Source organism: Emydura macquarii, unplaced genomic scaffold (genome assembly GCF_026122565.2).
Source record: "Emydura macquarii macquarii isolate MOO-44397 ecotype Brisbane River unplaced genomic scaffold, CSIRO-AGI_Emac_v2 contig_312, whole genome shotgun sequence".
NCBI lineage: Eukaryota > Metazoa > Chordata > Testudines > Chelidae > Emydura > Emydura macquarii.
Window position 1 is genome coordinate 11,234,353 of NW_027130449.1, and position 12,425 is coordinate 11,246,777.

Consider the following 12,425-nt stretch of genomic DNA (forward strand, 5'->3'; position numbering starts at 1 on the left):
GCAGGATCCCAGAGGTGAGCGGGTGTTCGCAGCTGGGCGCTGGGATTCCCAGTGCAGGCAGGCAGGCAGCCTCGTGCTATCTTGGCTCACGCTGGCAAGATAGCAGTGTGGATGTTGTGGACCTGGTGACGGCTCAGGCTAGTTGCCCTAGTCTGAGCCTGCACCCCCCGCCCTGGATCCGCGCTCTGGTGACTAGCCCAAGCTGCTAGTTGCAATGCCCATGCTGCTCTTAGCAGGGCGCTATCTCGAGCTGAGCAACTCTGGCTACCTGTGCTGGGAATACACTTTCCCAGCTGCAGTGTAGACATACTCAGAGAGGCCCTGGGGATGCGTGGGTGGCAGAATCATCCACGGGGCTGGGCCTGCTCTGCACGAGAAGTTCAGAAGCAGATAATGCATCAGAGTCTTTCAACCAGGGGCTTTGACTGTGAGCCCGGAATGGATAAAACATCCTCTCACCGCAGCCCAGGGGCAGCTGACTCCTCTGTTCTCCTGGACACACAAAAAACAGCCTAACCTCCTATATCCAGCAGCTATGGAGAAAGAGTCCCACTTGGTCAAAGGGCCACCCAGTCTCTTACAAGGGCACATGCTTCCTAGAAGGCCTTTTCCATTTACGACAGCAGGATTCGCTCCAGCCAGGCAGTTTCCAGGCTGTCTCACGGGCCATGCTTATTTATGTTGCCATCTCCTTGTTATAGACGTGTCCTTCTGCAATTTACCAAACAGGAAAGTGACCTGTAGCACAAGTGGAAGAAGAGAGCGGGTGCATCCAATCAGAGAGGCGCTCGTTCAGTCGGCATGTTCTAATGGCATTTGAAGATTTTTCTATTTAATCAGTAATGAAAATACCTAGCAATTAATTCTGCAGGCACCTCCATGCCCTGCAGATTGCAGTGCTGATTCTGAACTTAGCATTATACTTTGCAGGCCATTTCTCTTTCTAGGGCTAATAGAGTTGCTCTAATGAATTGCACAAAAAGCACCAATTTTTTCCCCTTGTTTCATATAAAAATACCTCAGATGTTTATTGTTTTAAAATCAGAACTTGTTTCACTGCATCCTAGACAGGTCGCAGAGGGCCACGTGCTGCAGAGCGCGCCCTGTGGAAACAGCCTGCTCTCTGCCTATTTCATCCCGCACACGTGAGCTCCCCTCTCATTGCCATGACAATGACTCGTGCCTGATCCCTCGGGGACCAGGTGGCCAGGGAATCCTGGGAAGCGACTGTGTGAAATGAACCCTTCTCTCTCCTGCTATGGAAACCTGCCCTACCCAGCTAGAAACAGCCCCTGTGAGTGCGTATCCAGGGGCCATGAGGAGGCTGGCCCATCTTGGATGGCAGGCAGCCCCTGGCGATGGATTTCAGTCAGACCATTTGCTTAGCTTGCAAACAATTCGGGGCTGCCCACCTGTATGTGGGTCTCATAAAGAGCTCACTGAAGCTGATGGCAAAGCTGGAAATGGCTTTGGATCTGACTGTAAATCACCCAAAGCACAGGCTAACCTGGGCGTGCTCTGTGGGACAGAGGGTGGCCCCAGCTCCACAAGCGTCTGAGCTGAACGTGACGTGGATTTGATCCTGTAAGGGGGGGCCTGTGAATTCACACAGACCTCCAAGAAACAGCCCCAGGAAGGAGGGCGCCTGGTATCAGCCACGCGCGGGACGAGAGGACTTCTGCTTCGCAGCAGGACGGCTTTTCACAGCAGCTCCTCATCCCGCACAGGCACCCGCAGGCCTGGCTAGGCACCTGCCATTCAGTTAGATAAAGGTAGAGGTGATCAGAGGGACCAATGGGAATTTGTGTGTGTGTGTGTGGGGGTGGGGGGATCACCCACATTTGACCCTAACAGGGTTCCTTTGCCTATTGGCAAAATTCAGAGCAGGTGAACTCAGCAGAGCTTCGCCCTCCTAGAGTTTGAGGCAGACAGCGACTACCTAGGGGTTGCCGATGGGATCCCTTTGGTTCTAACTCCCACGACACAATCTGATGCAAAGTCCACTAGGATTTTTCCCCATCAGTTACAAAGGGGTTTTGGAGCAGGCTCTCTGTATATTTATAGTTATTATTATTAATTCATTGCATTCCAGTAGCACCTAGGGGTCCAGCTGAGAACGGGACCCTGTTGCATTAGATGCTGTACATAGGCACTGGTGAGGGAGAGCTGGTTCTCTGGAGAACTTGCAGTTTCAGTAGTCAAAGGATGGGAGGGCAAACTGAGGCACAGTGAAGGGAAAGTGCCTTTCTCAAGGTCAAGGCAGAGGTGGGCACCAGGTAGCGAAAGGCATCGCTGGTGCCTGTGGTGGTGGTGAAGTGTTAGGAGGTGATCTCCCAGATGGTTCCCTTCACTGGGAATAAACACACATCCTCACATAGTTGGGTTGTTTTATTTCTATTTAAATGAAATGCTGACCATCTCGCTACCTCTTAACCTGAGCCACATGTGGCAGGCAACTGGCTTGAACAAACCGATGGGAGTGTGGGGGGGAAGGAAGGAAAAGACTCAGAAATGTGCCACTCGGGTTGGACAATCAGCACTGCACTGGCTCGCCACCAGCTTCACATGCAGCAGCAGAACCTCTTGTGTGTAGCCCCAAAAGACTCCTTAATTAGCAGAGAAATAGCAACGCCTCTGAACATGTTTGGGAACCGCTTTAGTGCCGTGGCCCCCTGAGATTCATTAAACAAATGAACTCAAAGCATTCAAACAGCCAGGATCTCCAAAGTTCCAAGGAGCGCGCTCCCCGCAAAGGCAGACCTGTCATAAAAGGGAAGGGAACTTAGTAGCTGCAAGCAAATGGTTCTTAAAATGGGTGAAATACCGGGCTTCCAGATCACAGCCGAGCACCAGAGGCTCCCAGACTTGCCTGGTTAGACAAACATCAAAATACGGATCAAAAACCTACTTGAAAGCGTGCCCTTCTATTTTATTCTCCCCCGGCCACCGAGCTATTTGTGCATACACACAAACTGCCTGCCAACAGCTGAGTCGATCCAGAGGGTGGGGTGTGCATTTTGCACGAGGGGCACGTATGCAGCAGCAGGTTTATTGGGAGAGTGCCCGTTGTGCACACAGTTCCTCCGCGGAGTCAGGTAGCAGGGAGGGAGAGGAATGGGGCAATGAAGAAATGTTTTCAGCTGCGACTGGAAATGAGAGGCAGAGCTGAGGAAGCAAAGAGATACAGGGAGGCTGTTCCAGCTGCAGAAGAGGAGACGCTTGCAGCAATTTTGGCTGAGGCGTCACAGGGAAAACGAAGGGCTTGTCTGTGTTAGAAATGTTCCACTAGTGTAACTAAATCAATTTACAACTGATCTAGATACTCTGGTGCAGTCCTCTAGTGTATATACACTGAACCAGGGTTAACCCGCACTTAAATCCGTTTATTTTGCTTAAACCTGTTTAATAAAATAAATAATAATAATAACCATAAGAACATTGGGTCAGACACAATGGTTCATCTAGCTCAGCACAGAGGGTCTCGATCATGATGTGAATTCTACACGGGTCCTTGCATCCAGTGCTTTAATAGACTGAAGCTCTGCCCAACGCTGTGAGGGAGCAGTGTGCGGGCAGAGAAAGGTTGGGGGATTGCCCATCTGTACTCAGCCTTACTTTAACTCCCGCTCGCTGTTTGCATGGTAAACGACCATCTCATTTAGCTTTAGAGTTAGATCCGAACCTGGACTTTATTACACCCCGAATTTATTAAATGCCTGCATCACACACCCCATCTGAGAGAGGGCTGTCACCTCTTTTATACCCTCTCCTCCAATTTTGTGATGGCTTTGGGTGTCTTCCTAGACCTTAAAAAAAATCCACAGCCCCACTTTTTTCCTTTGGCAGGTCCCGAATGAATCACCACACATGCAACACGATTGTTTAGAAGCCAGAACTGTTCTCTGTTTGCTCCTATATCACTGCAAGAACCAGTCACTAACTGCACCAGGAAGACTCGACTTAAACAGTCAGCGGCGGCGACATTAGACAGGTGAGGTAGCGACTCTGTGCTTGTGCCATGTACCATGAAGCATTATCCAAATATCTGCAGTGCCTGGAAGGCACCGTTACACTTTCAATACCTAGTCCCTACACGAACTAGACTATGTGTCAGTTGTGATTAAATGTAATTAGAACGGAGTTTAAGCTGAGTTGGGGAAAAATAAAGAGAACAAGGAAATTGATCTTACAATTAGTTGTTCATACTTAATGAGTCAAGAGCACACCCGGCACTCGCGCTGCCTCGTGCCAGCACAGAACGCAGTCCTCTCATGGTCTCCATTAGCCGGAATATTAAAGAGTATCAACAGCAACAACAGCTGGGAAGCTGTGGACAAGTCATAACAGTGGGGCTGGCGCCTGGGCTAAATCCAGCTGCAGTAAATAAGTGGTGTGTTCCAAAGTAGACAGAACAATAGCTCTGCGCTAATCTCTACCTCCTAGAGGCCCCATGCTGAGATCCAAGGAGTCGCAGTAACGAATGCCACAGAAGGGAGTGTTTCACGAGGACCGTGCGTGTGCAGTTTAAGATATCATCTCATTCTCTGTATTAAGGCACCGTGCTGATGCCCTTTTCCACATCCGCATTGCTGGGGCGTGGGCTATCCGGCTCTTCTCCCTGTTGATGTGTGACGTGGATACATGCCAGCCTGCCTGCCGCTTTGCATTCTCATGGGACTTAACAACAAAGTTCAGTCAGGTCGGCTGTCTGGGCTGCTTCTGTGCTGAGGCAGCCTCCCAGTGACAGAGGCAGGCGCTGCAGGCGTCAGGAGGAGGCCGCTGGGAAAAGGCAGCCATCACCCATGCAGGTATCAGGGTCACTGCGGCAGCACTTTCCTATCCTTAGAACAGCTGGCCCCAAGGCAGCACCCATGCTGTAGGGCAAGAGCCTGAGTTCTCAGTGGTGCCCAATGTAGCAATGAAGGTGTAAAATGTGAGCTGTACCGAGGTTTGGCCAATGGCAGGTCAGAACCGCAGCTGTATTGACTCCAACAGAGCCACGCTGATCTGCACCTGCTGGAATCTGCAGCCAGGCTGGAATCGCTCTCTCTTTCCCCAGTGTCACAGCTATGTTCCCAGAGGCTCCAAGCTGCTCCATGAGTCTTCTCTGCTTCTTGCTTGGGCATCTCAGAGGCTCTTGACAATATCGGTTTAGTAAATTGCTGGAGCTGAGCAATACCTGCTCTCTCTTTTCAGACTGGCAAATTCCTATACCCATTGTTGATAAATTACATGTAAATTACCTGCCATCTCTTTTGTGATAGCATTTAAAAAGTGTACCCAAAATACCCACCACCACACGGCCAATATCGAGACACTTTGTCTTCATCTGCTTTAAATAATGACACTTGATCAAGGTTCATCTGAGACTCCGTACTCAAAAGAGATACATTCAAAGTTATACATATGCAGCAATGGTCGTACACAGCTCTCTTTATCCCTAGGGATATTACCTTCTCAGATATCATATCTACTTAGTTTAAGCACTCCTCGGGCAAGAGATCATTTTTTTTTCAGATTTGTGTACAGCACGTAGTACAATGGGGCCCTGACCTTTGACTGTGACCTGTAGGTTCTCCTATAATACATATAAATAATAATATCCAAGACACCTCTTGGCCACGGGGGAGGGGAAGGGGCGGAGGGGTGTGTTTGCACATGAATATTCTGGTAGTTCTTCGTGGAACACTGAACTGCAGCCACGTCTGGGGTGGAACATGGCAGCTGTTCTGGGTCAGTTTGCAGCGGTACATCTCCTGGGAATTCAGAGAGGCAGTCCGTGAGATGGAATTTCCAAAAGGGCCTCTGATTTTGATTGCCTCCATTTTTGTGTGTCCAACTCGGGATGCCTTGGGCCTGATTTTCAGAGGTGCTGAGCATGCCTTCCACTTCTATCGACATCCGCTGGAGTAATAGGTGTGCAGCACATCTGGAAACCCAGCCCGAGGCACCGCTAGCTGGACTCCCAAGATAAATGGGTTCATTGAGCTAGGAAGCTGCTAGGGTGTCATGAGAGACATAGCAGGTTTGAGTCTTGAGTTTGGTTTCCTTAGCTTTAGAACACCAACTATCCTGAGTTAGTCCCCCCTTAGGACTGGAGGGGTTTCTGGGGGCTCCTTTCATGCCCCAGAGGTCAGATGCTCTCATATCCTTCATGGCAGAGAAGAGACAGGACTCACTTGTAACAAATATCTAGGGGATTCTTTATGGAGGCTGCCGGACACAGTCAGGATCCTATATTTTTCTTGGGCTCATTAGCTCCCAGTGTGCATGGCCCACCAGAGAGGGAGAAAATAGGGTCGAAAAAGGAAGCGCTGCAGTGATGTCCCTGTTGCTATAACAACCTTTTAATCTGTTTCCGCGCCTTCAGAAAGCAGCTACCTCTGAGCCTGGCTTTCAAACAGCACGGCACCCGCTTTGAGGGAGAGGAAACCTTCCAGCTGCATTCAAATTAAGAGGATTGCAAAGTTCTCTCTCTTTTCTTGATCGATCAGGTTATTACATTTAGGAATGGATCATCGATTTTTATTGAGAGCAGAGCTCCTGGAAATGTTCACCTTGCGCTATAGGCGTCTGTCGTAGAGCATGAAACTACACCTTGGTAACTGGGGCACTTGTGAGATAATGTACATTACCATAACCTATATTAAAAGGGCCCAGAGAGCGATTTAGGTTTAACTCCTAAATTTAATGTTCCTGAAAATGGTTTCACTCTGATAAGAAGGCTCCCTGGAGTCTAGGCCCATCTGTTTTTTAAATAGCCACGATTCTGTCAGAGACTTATTTGAAGTTGTTATTTATGTGGCACCCACAAAAAAATCAATGTATTTTGCTCCTGCTGCTGGCTCAGCTAATTCCCAGAGTTGCGCTGAAGCTGGTGCACAGTGTAGGAAATAAACCAAACACAGCCACGCTGTCCTGTGCAGGCAAAACTAATCCTCTTGGTTTTGCACTTTAGTATTATTACCTATTTGCATTATGGTAGCAATTAGAGGCCTCAGCTGAGACAAGTATCCCATTGTGCTAGGCGCTGTACAGACACATAGTGAGAGAGGGTCCCTGACAGAGGAAATATCACCTGTAGCAGGTTTCCCTCAGAGGTCAGCAAGCCTCGTGGGCAGGCTGTGGCCCAGCAATTCCCTCGTGCCCTGGAGTTCTCCCGGACGGATGGCAGAGGGGAGGGAAAGTAGGGGGCTCTGGGCCCTCCCTCTCACTAGGTCCCAGTCTGGGGCCCAAGGGGGAGAGGCATGGAATGTCTCATTCACCTCTTCCTGGTGCACTTGCCCAGCCTTCCCTGGGCTGCTTGTGACTTCCCTGTTCTCTCTTTGGTTTGGGGTGTGGCCACAGTCCCAGCAGCGCAGCCAGTCAGCGGAGCATTCCCCAGCTCTCTCCCTAGTGTCTCAGCAGGGAGTGGGGGAGGGAAAAGGGGCAGGCAGGCCCCTACTCTCCCAGTTGGGTCTTACCCACAATCCAGACCCTCTTCTGTGGATTGCTCTGCCCCCAGAAGCTGCAAACTGGCTTCCTCCCTGCAGAGAGACTCCCCTTCACTCTCCCTCCCTGCGTGACTGTCAGAGTAGCTCCATCTGAAGCATGCTCTGCAACTGCCGAGTGGTGAGGCCCTCTTGGCCCAGCACTGTTCCTTCCTTCCCCTCGCCTCTGTAAACCCCATCACGCCCGCCCCCCTCCCATTTCACAGAGGAGGAAATGCAGTGCAGGGAGATGAAGTGACCTGCCTGAGGTCACACAGGCAGTCTGTGTCAGAGCCAGAACTCCTGAACCCAGTGCTCCACTCACAAGGTCCACGTCTGGCTCTGCTCTCTACGGCATGAGACGCGCCATAGGCACTCGGCAGGGAATCACAACAGCAACATACAAAGCACTGACCTGGTAGAGGGAGAGCAGTGGAGGATTGGAACAGAAGTAAACAAATTCCATAGGAGAGGAAGGTGCTGAGCTGACCTGGCAGGCAAAACACACCTTCCACATTTTAAATCTGTTGTGTAACTACAAGGAAGCACCTGGTTTTCAGGGAACTGCATGTGTCCTGACATTTCCTGGATTGCGAGATCGAGCTAGTGTCAGGTCACCAGCTGTCCCCCTGGCACGATGCGGATCCATTTACCACTGTTCCATCTCGGCACAGGCAGCCGGTAGAAGCCAGTTACGGCTGATTCCTACCCGCCTGAGCTGGAGCCCAGTGTCTTGCCGGGCATGAGAAGAGCTAATGACTGCACGGTGCTATTGAAAGAGCACACGCGGGCACCCGTGCCCGATTAATCACAGCTGGAAAAGGGCCAGAATTAATTACGCATCAAGACGTATTAAAACACCACGAGGGGCTCTATTTAAACTATCAAAGCAAGGGACTCCCGAAGTAAGGAGCCAGCCTTTGTTCATGCTGAGGGATGGTGGGGCCTTCCGAGATGAAATCTGTGTCAGAAAGGAGCAGAGCTCTGTCACTGGCTTGGCTTGCCAACTTTCACTCGTTCCTTTCCTAGTTCCTCTGAGCCAGGGGACTTGTGGGTAAATCAGTCCTTTCCTCACAGCCAGATCTACTTAGACAGTCGCTTCTGCCGCTTCTTTCGGTTTTACCAAGACGGAGTCGCTGCAGAGCTTGAGGGCCCTGGCTCCTCCTGGGGATGTTCCCCAGGCTGGGATGCAGGAAGCAAGGTTGCTCCTTATACCTTCCAGTGGCGGGGGAAGTTAGTCCAGCCATGCCCCCTTGGGCTGGTTGTTATAGGTGAAATTCATGCCTGTGTAGCGGGCCAGAACCAAAGCTACGTGTCACCTACTGGTGAGGGTTGTCACAGGTCTCCTCCGTGACTGATCTGCGGGGCACAGGAGTCTGTTATAGCCCCACTTAGGGAGCTTTAGTTTAATATTTTAGCCATGGAGGTCCCTGGTTCCATCCCCAGGGTCTCAGCCAAAACGTCGGCTGGCACCTACACACCACGTGAGCCCTCAGACTAGTGCTGCCTGGATGGGGCGCTGGCCCTGCGCGTCAAAATGCCTCTTCTCCTTCCGTCACTCTTTGGTAGAACAGGCACTCACTGTTTCTTGCTCTTTCCCGACAGCTCTCATGCAAACTAAACTCCCTGATGCTGAGCTAATTCTTTTAAGAAGCCAATAAACGGCTTGCTCCCAACTCCTACAGGCACGGAGCTATTTTTTTTTTCCTCCTGAAATGAGAGAATCATTGCCCCCCCCAATTCATATCGTTCATTTTCCTGCATTCCTGATGGGACCCGGACAGACTGACCCAACCGAAAGCACTGAGTGAGGCCTCCTTGCAGGCAGCTCTGATGGAGAACCTGGAGGAGATGCACAGCATTCAGAAGAGCGTGGGAAAGAGTTTCTCGCCTTGCTAGCTGAAGGCAGCCTTTGTCAAAGGCTGCCTGGAAAATGCTGGGAGCTCTCAACCTTTTGCCCCCTCTCAGTTCCAGCTAAGGACTGCAGCGGGTCAAGCTATAGGTTGGGAAAAGCCTTTCACACTTTATTTCAGTAATCTGGGAACTGGTGCTAGCAAGAGCCAGTCCAGGAACTAGAGAATCAGCACTCTGTCAGCACTCGATAAAGAATCACTTCTCTGCACACTGCACTGAGCTTTTGTACACCATCAGGATCTGGAAGGTAAAGACGGGTGAAACTACCCCAGGATCACAGCTTTGCAAAGCACGCACAGCGAGAAACCAAGCACAAGCCACGGCAGAACCTTTCTGCACAGCCCAGCCAACAGAAAGGCTGCGTAACAGCCGGGGCCTGGCAGGATCAGACAAATAAGCAACATCAAGCTTAGCTGGGTAGATGCTCCAAATCCTTTCCCATGAGCTCTGCATGCTGGGTTTGTGGGCATCTTGTCTTCCTTCTCCTTTGCAGTAGAGAAGGATAATTCCCTCCCGTGCAGGTGACATTCTAGGTGTTATGCAGGTCAGATTAGGGTTTTTTTTGTTTTTAACAGAACCCTTTCCTGTTTACTTAGCTGACTAGGGAGAGGAAATGCCCTCTCATCTCTCCACAGGGAGGAATGCCATTGTCACGTTAACTGCATAATTACACCCCTTCTTGGAGCCCATTCGGGATGGTCCTCTGTTAATCTCTCTATGGATGAATCGTTCTTTTGATCCAGTCCCAGGATACCACATCGGTCATCCAAGATCTTTTCCTGCCTCATGTTCTTCTGCCATTCCCTTTTTCGTGCATTGCCTACAGAACCTCTTAAAATGTGCCCCGAAGATTTATTCTGTCTTTTCATAAGATCTCTGACTGACGTTTGCTGAGTGCCCGTCATCTCCAATACTTCTTCATTGGTTACACGCTCTATCCACAGATCATAAAATGCTAAAAAAGAAGCCAAGTCTAATCCAGTGCAAATTATGAGCCATTCACACAGAAGAAAAAGCCGTGACAGCCCTTCTCCCCCCATTCTCCAATGTCAGAAAGCCACTTCTGTGCCCTCATATTTCAACTTTCCAGAAGATGGGAAATACAAGCAATCGGATGACATGGGGTGGAAGATTTTTGATTGGTTTCATTGCATCTTCAGGATGATCTGATTATTCCAGCCTAGCAGCTCTGCCAAGAAGTGCTAGAACCATCTCTGATCTTTGCTAGCTTTGGGTGAAATTCACCCATGTGTCTTGGAATTTTAATGGCACCTCGGCCTCGTGCTGGCCCTCAACACTGAATGAATTTCACTCCCGGCTGTGCAGAGCCTGACGCCATGAGCTTGTCTTTCTAAATGGCAGGCACAGAACATTGAAATCCCTGTGACGTGGGATGTAAACCGAGGAGGAGCCTTCCTTAGCCCAGACGCACACAGACTTTATCTGTGCCTGGCAGGGTGCAATGTGAGGTGTTTTTCATCCTCACTTCACCTAACCTGATCCGCTTATGAATTTAATATCCCCTTCCAGCATCTGATTGAGCCTTGCAATATGCGGTAATCCCAAACACACAGGGGTTTAATCAGTGTCAGAGAAGGCTCAAGCCGCGAGGGAGCTGAGAAGCATTGACATCAAGAGGTTTGCTGGTGGCAAGGTGAAACTTCCTGCCTGTTGGGGAAGGAGACTTGGTAGCGCAGCAGTGGTTGCTGCTTATCTTGACTGAATCCCCCTGGGCTCTGTTGGGAACCCACCAAATATTTCTCTTTGTGATTTAAAGGCTTTTGTCGCAATGGTTGGAGGTGAGAACAGGAAAGGGAGGGGGAACCCCAAACCCAACAACCCACAATCATCAGCAGTGAAAAGATCTCAGGGACAAATTAACATGCAACTCCAGGCTGCAGTCTTGGGGGGGGGGGAGAGTTGTTACAGCTGGGAGAAATCTAACCCCCCCTCCCAGCATTTGTGTTTATACAGGGACATTTCAGAGAGCGGGAAAGAGGAGATATTCACATGCAGAGGCATAGAATATTCATCCGGTAAAGCAGGGTGATTGTGGCTGCATAGGTGGGTTGATGACTGCATATTACGCCCTGCTGTGTGTGGGTATTTGCTGTGCCTACATCCCCCAGTCAGCATGAGTTGGGAGGGCTGCATGCTGAGAGCCTGGGGGTGTCTCTCCTTGCCTGGGTTGTCTGGGGCTAGGAGTGCTATGGGGAAAGCATGATCAATGCTGGAGGACTGAGATCATCTTCCAATCAGCTCAGTACGTGAGCTGGCCCTTTCCTTCTAGCTGTGTGCTTTCATGTCACCTCAGGGAGCACGTGCTGGGGCAGCTGCTCCATGAGACGGAAACTCTGTTTTCCAGGTCACTCCAAATTTGCTGATTCCCACCTGGAACCACTAGCTACAGACCGTGGCACCAGGATCCACTGACACAAGCTCAACAGAAAGGGCTCAGGATGCAGCATTTCACATCACTGGGGACGTTCCTATTTAAATGAACTCCTTTCATGGCTGCCCATGACTTTTTATAGCGCTGAACTCTGGAGGGGTTCGGCTGCCTAGCCCACAGGTGAAGAGGATGTCCATCCATGCCCGGAAACACCCACCCCCTACAGATGTTGGCCTCAGGAGCCCCTGACACAAGCTCAACAGTAAAGAAGCTGTTCAAAAGCTTGTTCTCAGGCCATTCGTACATCCAGAGAGCTGGAACTTTTGGAATAATTATTTTAGGGTCAGGAATGAGCCGTATAAACCATGTCCTCTTACATACTGTATCTAGCAAGAAATGATTAGTTATTTGTACTAGAGTAGCATCAAGAGGCCCCAGTTGAGTTCGGGGTCTATAGCGCCGGGTGCTGTATATACAGGGTGTGAGAAATTCCCTACCCCAAACAGCTTACAATCTAAATAGTCAAGAAAGACTACAGTTGGGAGGGGAAACTGAAGCACAAAGAGAGGCAATGACTTGCTGAGGTCATCCATTGGCCCAATCCGCAGTAGAACCCACATCTTAGTCCCCCCCCAGTGCAGCATTTCCCG